This window comes from Bos javanicus, chromosome 8 (genome assembly GCF_032452875.1).
Source record: "Bos javanicus breed banteng chromosome 8, ARS-OSU_banteng_1.0, whole genome shotgun sequence".
NCBI classification, from domain to species: domain Eukaryota; kingdom Metazoa; phylum Chordata; class Mammalia; order Artiodactyla; family Bovidae; genus Bos; species Bos javanicus.
Window position 1 is genome coordinate 58,332,015 of NC_083875.1, and position 11,583 is coordinate 58,343,597.

The following is an 11,583-nucleotide window of genomic DNA, read 5'->3' on the forward strand; positions in this document are numbered from 1 at the left end:
GCTGGTGACAGCCGCTTAGTCTAGGCTAAATAGACCTTAGGGTGCAGTCATGACTTTGCCATAAGCGTGAAGTGACTGGGAGAGTCCTCATGAAAACAAATAAAATCTCGGATCTTCCACAGCTAATCTCTTTGCAGTTTGCTTTATTTATAACTGTGTCAATGTGTTGTAGCAACAACCCATTTTGTATACACAGCCACTCATTGCTCATTAATAAACAAGAAGATATTAATGAACAGTCACCTCTCATTTTAAGGCAACTTGACATGTAGACCATGGCTAAGAATTAAGTAGCAAAAGATGGTTTTAATTTATTACATGTTGTTCTTGTCTCTGTGTTAGAGGAATTTTGAAGTGGCCTTGACCTGATTTCTGGTCAAAGGGGAAGCCAGTGTCCAAGTGCAAGCTCACATGTCTGCCTTCTATCTCCTTGTAGCCCTGTCTCTAATGTGCCAGCAGAGCAGAGGGGAGTGCACAGAAGTTACTTCTGTTGCTTGCAAAACATTAAAGAGATCTTGACACCCTTTTCAGATATTTTTTTCTTTCTTTCTTAAAGCATAAACCTTCTCCCTTTGCCACTGGAGATATAAACGGCATGTTTTCTGTCTCCCAGATCTAATAGTCTAATGGGAAGATGGTCATAGAAAGAACTATCTGTGATATAGGTGATAAAGACCATTCTAAAGGGACTGAGTATGAGGTGAGCAGACAGGAGATGTTTAACTGTATTGATCCTATTGGGCTTAGGGGTGTGGTATGGGGCCAGATTAGTGGGGGGTTTAGAGAAGAGATAACATTTAAACTGAACCTTGAAGGATTTCTTTGGATGATCGAGTGGTAACAGGGTGTGTGTGTGTATGTGTATGTGTGTGTGGTATGGGGTGTGTGGTGTATGTGTGTGTGTGTGTGGTGAGGACAGAGAGGAGACTTTTGCAGAGCAATGAAAGAATACACAACTCAGCACTTTACTGAGTTTAGAAACAGAAAGGCTGAATGTTGCATGGCTGGAATGTGGGAACTAACTGGAAGGGAAAGAATGAGTAGAACAAATCTTGTGTCGCTACTTCATTAGGGACAAAAACAAAGATGTGGAAAAAATTAGGTGTTCTACTTTAAGTTCACAAAGATAAGAATGTAGAGAGTAATGGAAAAATGGTGCAAAGGGAAAAAATGATTCTTTGAGATGCTAAGAAAGACAAAGCTTTCTGTATTCCTAGGAATGATTTTATCATAATTTTAGACTTCAGATGTTGGAAGATATACCGTGGAGGGCCTGTCTGAGCAAAGCTGTTAAGAAAGATGGTACTTTAAAAGTCTATGTTGCCAGGTCAGCATGCTGAAGTGGGCCTTTGGCTTGTGGCCTCTCTTTGTGTGTGACCTTATGTGGCGTCACTCTTTCTTTGGTTTTCATTTTCAGCATTTTAGTTTCCAGAATTGTTTTGGCGATTAACTTTTTTGGTTATTCACGTGTTTAGGTGAATTTTAGGTGAACGACATTTGTGTTTAAGTAAGATTTCTATAACTTTAAGGTTGATTTCATTGGCCTGGGGTTAATTTTTACTCCTTGAGGAATGTAATTCTGTTTTTGCCACAAGACTCAATGGGAAACTTTCATTACTTTTGAGTACTTTGAGTATTCTGTATCAATTACAATGATATTTGTCAGAATTTAGAAATTGAAATGTATGTGCTGATTATTTGCCAGTCCCGGTGAGCTCTTCCCTGGTCTCCATTCTGCTCTGTGCCCAGCACTGACTGGGCTTCCTTGCCTGTTGCAGTCCAAGGCACTGACACATCAGAGAGAAGCCCCATCCCTCCCTGGGCTTGGGTTATCACTCCTTCTCCTTCTCTCTGCAGGCCTGGGGATGCTAAGGCTCCCGCTGGTGCCTCATCATCCTTGATCAGTGTGCTGACCTTAGCATCCCGCCCCACCCTCCCAACACCTCACATCTTTGTAAACTCCTCAATTGCTCATATGAATATTTTGCATTTCCTGCAGGACCCCAATAATGCATTCCTTAGGTATATTCAGAGAAAGTATATTGAAGATGTATATATGGTAATTTGCATTCATATAGTAAGTTTATTACAAAAACTGAATTTAGGAAACAGCTTTTTTCCTTTACATTAAAATATAATGTAAAAATTATTTTAAAGATTCTCCCAATTAACAACGTGCTTCAGGACTCTTTATTCCTCACCTCTTGAAAACTGCTCAGCCAGAATCACGTTTGAGTATTATTGCTGCTGCTGCTGCTAAGCCGTTTCAGTCATGTCCAACTCTGTGCGACCACAGCCCACCAGGCTCCCCCGTCCCTGGGATTCTCCAGGCAAGAACACTGGAGTGGGTTGCTATTTCCTTCTCCAATGCATGAAAGTGAAAAGTGAAAAGTGAAAGTGAAGTTGCTCAGTCATGTCCGACTCTTAGCGACCCCATGGACTGCAGCCTTCTAGGCTCCCCTGCCCATGGGATTTTCCAGGCAAAAGTACTGGACTGGGTTGCCATTGCCTTCTCCGTGACTATTATTGAAGAGCCATATTTTCAAATATTAGAGAACCTAGTTGAACCTAAAAAAAAATCCACACAACTCATCTTGCATACAGTTTAAAAGTCCCGCCCAAGTCCTCTGCTCTCTCTTCAGCTAAGATCTGACTCAAAGCCTGGGGTTTGGCAGTGTGAAAGATGGACATTATCTGTTCTTTCACTCTTTCCTTTCCTTCCCATCCCACCAAACTCTAATATTGTGGATTTCTTTTTATTTGGCTGTGCCATGTGGAATCTTATTTCCTCAACCAGGGATCTAATCTGGGCCCTGGCAGTGAAAGTCCTAACCACGAGAGCACCAATGAATTCCCCTGCATTTTCTTAAATATCCAGCCTATGAGTAAGCTATCAGCCTCCCTTATCTGACAGGCTCTGGCTTCTCTGAGTAATTCATTTGAAAGATTCCTCAGTTGGCTGTAGGCTGGGTAAAAACATCCCTTTCTCACCTCTCTATATAAATTCACCTTTAGAAACTTCCTTTGTGATTAATCTCTAGTTTTATTTTTCATAAGCTTCTGGGGAGGTGAGCAGTGGGTTAGCCTGGCCCCCTCTTTAACAATTTCTGAGAGGATATGTCGCTAGAAGGATGTTTCAATAGCTTTGAGGTGGTAGATGAAATTTCCTGGTTAGACATCAGGAAATGTCTAATCTCACACCCTATTATGTTTGCATGCATTAAAAGGCATATTAAGAAAAGAAAAAGAGGATATGGATGGAAGAAAGTGAGAAAAAATTAGTGAAAAAATAGAAGTGGAGAGAGAAGGAAACCAAGAAACAAGACCCCTCACCTTGATGCCCTGAAATTACTGCTGATGTCTTGCCTTTCTTTGGTTGACTCTCAGTCTAACATTGCCCTTGGATGTTAAATTATGATATTTTATTTGGAAAGAATTCAATGTAGTGAAAGAAGCGATAACTTCAAAAAGTAAAAAATAGATATTCAGGAGCACTGTACTAAATTGCTAAATTTATTTTAACAGTAGTGGACATTGAATTTGTTTCTCTGACATCCATTTCAGCTTCCTTGAGTGACAACCATGATGTTTAGGAGGGATGAATGAACCTTATCTTCAGAGTCAGAGGAGGGCCCTGATTGATCTGAGTCTCTCAGGGTAATCCTATATCCTTGTTGCAGTGATTGATGCAGGTTTAAGCCAATCAGAGCATAGTATTTATTTCCCATCCTATAAAGATTGCATCTGAGTAGTCCAATAAGACTGAAGCCTGGGACTTTTGTATGATGATGTTTCAAAAACCTGGCTGTGGCCTTTGTTCTACCCTTGAATGTGACTGTGGAACCACCATGAGTGCTGCTGGTGGTCATTTCATGAGGCCAGCCCATGAACAAAGCCAACATTTGAAGGCGGACAGAACTGTAAGACCTGCAGAAAAATTGAGTGAGAGCCTAGATTGAACCATGCCTGGGACCACCTCATGGAAAGTCCTATGGACTTTTTAGTTAGAGAAGCTAGAAAATTCCCTGAATTTTTTTCTGTGGGGTGGCAGGGGCTGTGTTGGGTCTTTGTTGCTACAAGCAGGCTTTTTCTAGTTGCGGTGAGTGGGGGCTACTCTCTGTTGTGGTGCACGGGCTTGACAACAAGTGGTTTCTTTTATTGCAGAGCACAGAATCTAGGGCACACAGACTCAGTAGTTGTGGCCCATGGGCTTAGTTGCTCTGCTGCATGTGTGATCTTCCCAGATCAGGGATTGAACCTGTGTCCCCTGCATTGACAGTGGATTCTTAACCACTGGACTACCAGGCAAGCCCAATTCCCTGAATTTTTAAAGACATTTGAATACTGTTTCTATTATTTGCCACAGAAATAATTTCAATTGATTACATTTTTGTTGCATTTGAGTAATTTAAGCTGAATTAAAATAAACAGTCCTCATTAAAAGACAATATACACGTAGAGCTTTTGAATAGACTTCTAGTTTTTCATACATGCACATTGCAAAGGATCAAAACTAAAATCACAAAAGCTGAACCTCATTGCTTCATTCACATAGAATAAGGGCTATGGATTTGCAAGGAAAACAAACTTTAATATCACAGTTGCTTGAAGATAAAGGGAAAATTACAGATGAGCCAGCACTGGAATGGTTTGAAAGATCCACCTCTTTTGACATAAACTTCTGCCACACTAGGCAGAATAGAAATGAAGAAAAACTGATGTTAGTTTCAAGTCTACTGTTTGTCAGTCACTTTCATAAACATTATCACACTGAATTCTTACAATAATAATCCTTTGAGATTGTCATTATCCCCTCCCCCACCTCTACTCCCATGTTACATTTGTGGAAACAGCCTCAGAACAAAAAAGTAATTTGTTCAAGATCATATAGCTATTTAGTATCAGAGGCAGGGTTTGAATCCAGATTATGCTCTTTTCACAACCTCCATGTTTCTTTATAAGATATAGCTGGAAACTACAGGGGTCTGTAGGAAGTCAGGATTGGAGCAACTTAAGAGTGCAATTATCAGTTGCTTTGTGTGCCGGAGATCTGTTTTACTGTAGACCCTAAGCTTTAGCTTTTTTGGTATTATTTAATTTACAAACAAGTCTGGTCCTCTGCCTTGGGAATAGCAAACACAAAGGGAGAATTGGATTCAGTAGTGTTTGCTTCCATATAACCTAACTAAACATAGGATGCCTTATTCTGATGCACTGCTTCCTTCTCATTTTCCTAAAAAGATTCACAAACCCTCTGCCAATATGATAAGTGTTGGGGGAAATGAATTTCTGAATTGTCATTCTAGGAATTGCCTTTTGCAGCTGAAACTTCACCACTTAGTTAAGCCTTCTCCTGCCATCTGCTCAGCTCCAAACTGCTGCAAAGGTTGAGAGGATCTGCTTAAATTACAAAGAACCATATCTATGATAGAAACTCCATGCCATGAAATCTTCTCTAATTTTTCCAGCTTGACAGACACTGGCTCCAGAGGACCACACTTTTAGGATCCCCAGGGTACTATCACAAGGTATCAGGTCTTCAAAGGCAGCCTTTCCATACCATTTAGGACTGTCACCTTCTCTACCTGTGAAAGTATCTTCATGGGTGCTTATTAGTAATAATATATTTAAAAAATTAATAACAAAGTTCCAATAGTTTTAGAATAGGTTATCTTACCACTGACAAAATACATATTATCTCTATTAGTATAATAAAATAAAAAAAAAAAGATAGCCTTTCATTAACAGACTGTAGTTCACAAAAATTCACTGTAACTAACCTCATAATCCACACTTGCAAACTCATCTTGTCCCCAGCTCTGGAGCCAGTCAGGTCTGGGAGAATATATGGAAATCTCCATCAGTTTTTTTTAAACATATATTTTTAAAGTGTTGGTCTGACTGCACCAGGTCTTAGTTGCTGCACGCAGGATCTTTTGTTGCAGCATGTGGAACCTTACTTCCCTAACAAGGGATTGAACCTCAGCTCCCTGCATTGGGATCATGGAGTCTTAGTCCCTGGACCACCAGGGAAGTCCCAGGAAACCTCCATCAGTTTTGATGACTTGATATCATCTTAGTCTGTTGGTATACATGAAAGTGACATATTGAGCACACAGCAGGCATTGTTCTTCAGGTCTGATTGTTAGATTCTTTCCCAGTCTGGAGAAGAGTCTTATGTTATTTTTCTGGTGCCTCCTTCTCTGTCTTTTCTCCCTGTGTTAGTTTAACAAGGACTGAACTTCTTTTATGATCTGTTCAGCCCTTGTAAAGGCCTGGGTAGGTCTTTGACACTTACTTCCTTGTATCTCTAACTTTTACTCCTTAATTTGTCCACTCATTTGTTAACTTATTAGGCAATTTTTGCCAGTTTGTTAATGCTAGTCAAGGCAGTTCAAAGTGTCTTAGGTCATGCTCTCTAGAAGCAGAGACTGATTTGGGTATTCTTAGCAAGTGATTTAGTCCTTTATAAGGAATGCTGTAAAGGCAGCTGGGAAAGAGAATAGGGCCAGGGTGCTAGCAGTTGCTTGTTGGTTAGGACCACCCTTGGAGGTGAGGATAGGTAGAGGCCAATGTGAGCTCACAAGCACCTCCTGTCAGGCAAGGACATTTCCTCTGGGAGACTTGGTGTGTGAGCCATGCACTCATCATATCCAAGGACTGGGTGGAACTCAATAGTATCTACGTCACAAGATACCTGATATTTAGTCTCTGAGTGACTCCATAGAAGAGGGTCATTGTGGAGATGGAGTGATGGAGCTATGTACATAACAGCACATAAACCAAGCTAGGTGTTAGTATGTATGTGTGCGCGTGTGTATGTGGGGGGGGGGGGAGGGGGATGGAGTGGATGAGAGGTGGAGGAGAAAATTTCCTTAAGGAAAATTTCCCCAAGGCAATGATTCATATATTGAGGCTTAAAGGGTGAGACAGATGATGGAAGAGGGAGGAAATTTCAGCCAGAGAAATGAGCATGAATATTTGTACATAAGGCTGCATTATGACTTTGGTTTGCCTTAAGCATTTTAACCTCTCCTGGGCCCCCTCCTCCATGAAAAATATTAAAAGTTTCATTTTATGACTTGTTATTGTTTAGTTACTAAGTTGTATATCCAACTCTTTGTGACCCAATGATTGTAGTCCCACCAGGCTTCTCTGGCCATGGAATTTCCCAGGCAGGAATATTAGAGTGGGTTGCCATTTCCTTCTCCAGCAGATCATCCTGGGCCAGGCCAGGGATTGAACCCACATATCCTGCATTGGCAGGCAGATTCTCTACCACTGAACCATCAGGGAAGCCCCAGTTTTGATATGCTGTCAAGCAAACTCTTCGGAGAAGGCAATGGCAACCCACTCCAGTACTCTTGCCTGGAAAATCCCATGGACGGAGGAGCCTGGGAGGCTGCAGTCCATGGTGTTGCTATGAGTTGGACACGACTGAGTGACTTCACTTTCACTTTTCACTTTCACGCATTGGAGAAGGAAATGGCAACCCACTGCAGTGTTCTTGCCTGGAGAATCCCAGGGATGGGGGAGCCTGGTGGGCTGCTGTCTATGGGGTCACACAGAGTTGGACATGACTGAAGTGACTTAGCAGCAGCAGCAGCAGCAGCAAGCAAACTCTTAAAAACATTTTACTTTTACAGTATTATATGATATAGGTTAAAATGCCAGCATTTGTGGTTAATTGCAGGTGAGGAAACAGGCATAGAGATATGAAACTATTTAGCAAAAGCCATGAAGGAAATTGGATAAACAACCTGAGAATCCACTCTATTGCTTTTCAGTGAGTTCCAAGGTTGGAGGCAGTTACCCAGCTGGATCCCCACAAAAGGCAAAAATTTCCATTAGAAGTGGTTCAGGCTTACAACACCAAAGTTTCCATGTGCATTTGCAGTTGTGGGTAGTCAAGCAATGACCCAGCTGGTCAGAGGAAGTCTGTGGACTAAATGAAGGGTTTCTATTCCAATTCAAATGAATATAATATAATATAACTAATCATTATAATATAATGATTCTCAATAATCATTGATAATATTGGTATTCTCAATGCCAATACCTCAATAGCATAGAAAGAGGTTTTTGTTTTTGTTTTCCAGTATGGGTGGGGGTGTGATAAACTCATACTGGGCTCCATTCTCTGTCAGTGACAAGCTCAACAACTGAGCATTGAAAGCATTTCAGTTGTTCTATAGCTAGCCACATAGCTCATGGGAACTCAATGGTTGATTTAATTGATAGTCACCTGGGGAGAAACAAATGGATTTGAAGACCCAAGAAATCAGCCACTGCACTAATGGAAGAAATTCATGGGCTTTCTTCCTTCTGCAGAGAGTCTGGTTCATCTTTTGAACATAATTAGTTGAAATTTTCTTCCAGTAGCTTGTACAATTCTTCCCGTGATATGTTGACTATGCTTGTATTTTTTCTATGCGAGCACAGTCATATTTTATTGCTTTATTGGAAACAAGAGTAATTACGTTAACTGCTAATTAATGTTTTCTTGGACTGCCACGTTCTTGATAGACCAGTGGACAGTTCTACGGAAAAGGATGCTGAGCCTCACTGAAGGTGGAATAGGAGTTCCTTCTGAAAATGTTTCTCAAGTTTTCCCTGTAATAAAAGTTACCTAGAGTGTTGGTTAAACATTCAGATAAACATTGGTTTATCCTTTGGGGATGCTGATTCAAAGGTGTTAGGATATGTCCCTGGAATATGTATTTTAACAGCCATGCAATGTTGCCATTAGGGGAGTGTGGGAAACATTGTTCTATGAAGTAGGATTTTGAAAAAGTGATCAGAGACAGGGAGTCCCTGATTTTCAAATATCCCTCCTCATTCCCATGGTGGTATTTCTTTCTTTCTTAGTTCTACCTCCCACTGACTGCCTTTCAGTTCCATCCCACATGAGTGGCTTGACCTAAAGATTTAGCACGTCCTCTTTGCTTCAGGTCAGCCTACTATTTCCATCCCGTTTCAAGTCATTCCCTTTCCATATACTTTAGTCACAATGGTACCAAACTATTTGTTCTTCCATATCTATCTCGAGCTCTTCAAACCTTTTGACTTTTTTTCCTACTCCATTTTCTCCATAGAATGGCTTCTCTCATTATTTTGCCCATTGAACTTTTGTTTCTTCTTCAAGAATTCAAATATCAATTCCTTAGAAGTCTTTTGCAGCTTCTACAGACAGAGTTAATTCTTGCCTCTGTGTTTTCATCACACTTTGGATTTCTCTTACCCATAATTCATGTTATGTTGTAATTATTTGTTTACTGTCTGTTTCAGTAGGCAGCATGGATAGGAACAATGTCTTCATCTTTGTATAACAGTACTTAGCAGAGTGCCAGGTACATAGTAGGATTTATATAAATACTTGCTGAGTGAACTTTAGACTTTTAATAACTGTATATGAAATGATTATTATAAAATAGCTTATAAATACATTTTTTATAGAAGTTCATATATTCATTCATTCATCCATTTATTCCAACAACTATCTGTTGAACCACTATCATATGCTAAGCATTAGTGATTCAGTGATAAACAAAAAACAGATATGATCCTTGCATTCATGGAGTTTTGGGTGAAGTGAAGTGAAAATCACTCAGTCGTGTCCGACTTTTTGTGACCCCATGGACTGTAGTCCACCAGGCTCCTATGTCCATGGAATTCTCTGGGCCAGAATACTAGAGTGGGTAGACGTTCCCTTCACCAGGGCATCTTCCCAACCCAGGGATTGAACCCAGGTCTTCCACATTGCAGGCAGATTCTTTACCATCTGAGCCACCAGGGAAGCCAAATATATTAGTAAAATAATTGCAAAATGAATAAACGTTTGCTACAATAAATAAAAATATAAATAAAAATATAGGGATAAGCATGTGGGGGCAATGAAAGCATATAATAATGGAGGTTGAGAGGTAACAATTGATCAGAGTGCTCACAGTGAGAATTATTTAGGGAGAAAGTAGAATGAAGAGCCTTCCAGGCTCAGGAAAAAGCCTATTCAAAGGATCCAGGGTAGGAGGGAGAATGGTAAGACTGAGAGGCTGAAAGATGGATGGTATATCTGGTGCAGAGACAGAAAGTGGACTTAGGGCCAGAGAAAAGGCTTGTCTACCTGGAGCGTATGGGTTTTCATGGGCCTGTTAAAGGTTTTGTCTTTAAATGCATTGGGAAATCAATAAAAAAACCCCAGTGATTTTGGTGTGCTATTGCATTTTTGTGGAGATTTATCTAGCCAAATGATGACTTGATTTACTATTTATTTTGATTATGCAGACTTCTTCAGGACAGGAAGGATGTCTTGTATTTCTTCAGAGTTCTCAGAATCTAGCAGTATACAATAAATAGAGTGGGTGACCAAAGGATGTGTGTTTCTTGTTATATTTCAGATTCTTGAGAGTGAGGCTTTATGTAAACACACTTAGAAAGAAACTTATTTAACCAAATCCATTGGATAACTTATCACAACATTACAATTTGTGTTAAAACTGTGAAAAACATGTTTATTATGGTGAATGGACAGCTGGTTATCCACTACTATCTTAACCAACAAAGACTGTTTCTTAAATGTTTGGGAAACTAATAGGGTTCTTCCCATTTCCAATAAGGTTATTTATCACTCATGATACTTGAAGTTTTACTATTACAGAATCATAAAGACTTCGGGGTCTTTAAGAGTCCTCTTTGAAAGTGTAAATACCTAATTGGGGGTAAGATATATACCAACTTTAACCAACTTCTGTCTTTGAGTTATCTCAGTTCAGTTCAATTCAGTCGCTCAGTTGTGTCCAAGTCTTTGTGACCCCATGAATTGCAGCATGCCAGGCCTCCCTGTCCATCACCAACTCCTGGAGTTCACCCGGACTCATGTCCATTGAGTCAGTGATGCCATCCAGCCATTTCATCCTCTGTCGTCCCCTTCTCCTCCTGCCCCTGATCCCTCCCAGCATCAGAGTCTTTTCCAATGAGTCAACTCTTCGCATGAGGTGGCCAAGTACTGGAGTTTCAGCTTTAGCATCATTCCTTCCAAAGAAATCCCAGGGCTCATCTCCTTCAGAATGTACTGGTTGGATCTCCTTACAGTCCAAGGGACTCTCAAGAGTCTTCTCCAACACTACACTTCAAAACCATCAATTCTTCGGCGCTCAGCCTTCTTCACAGTCCAACTCTCACATCCATACATGACCACAGGAAAAACCATAGCCTTGACTAGACAGACCTTTGTTGGCAAAGTAATGTCTCTGCTTTTGAATATGCTATCTAGGTTGGTCATAACTTTCCTTCCAAGGAGTAAGCGTCTTTTAATTTCATGGCTGCAGTCACCATCTGCAGTGATTTTGGAGCCCCCAAAAATAAAGTCTGACACTGTTTCCACTGTTTCCCCATCTATTTCCCATGAAGTGATGGGACCGGATGCCATGATCTTCATTTTCTGAATGTTGAGCTTTAAACCAACTTTTTTACTCTCCACTTTCACTTTCATCAAGAGGCTTTTGAGTTCCTCTTCACTTTCTGCCATAAAGGTGCTATCATCTGCATATCTGAGTTTATTGATATTCCTCCTGGCAATCTTGA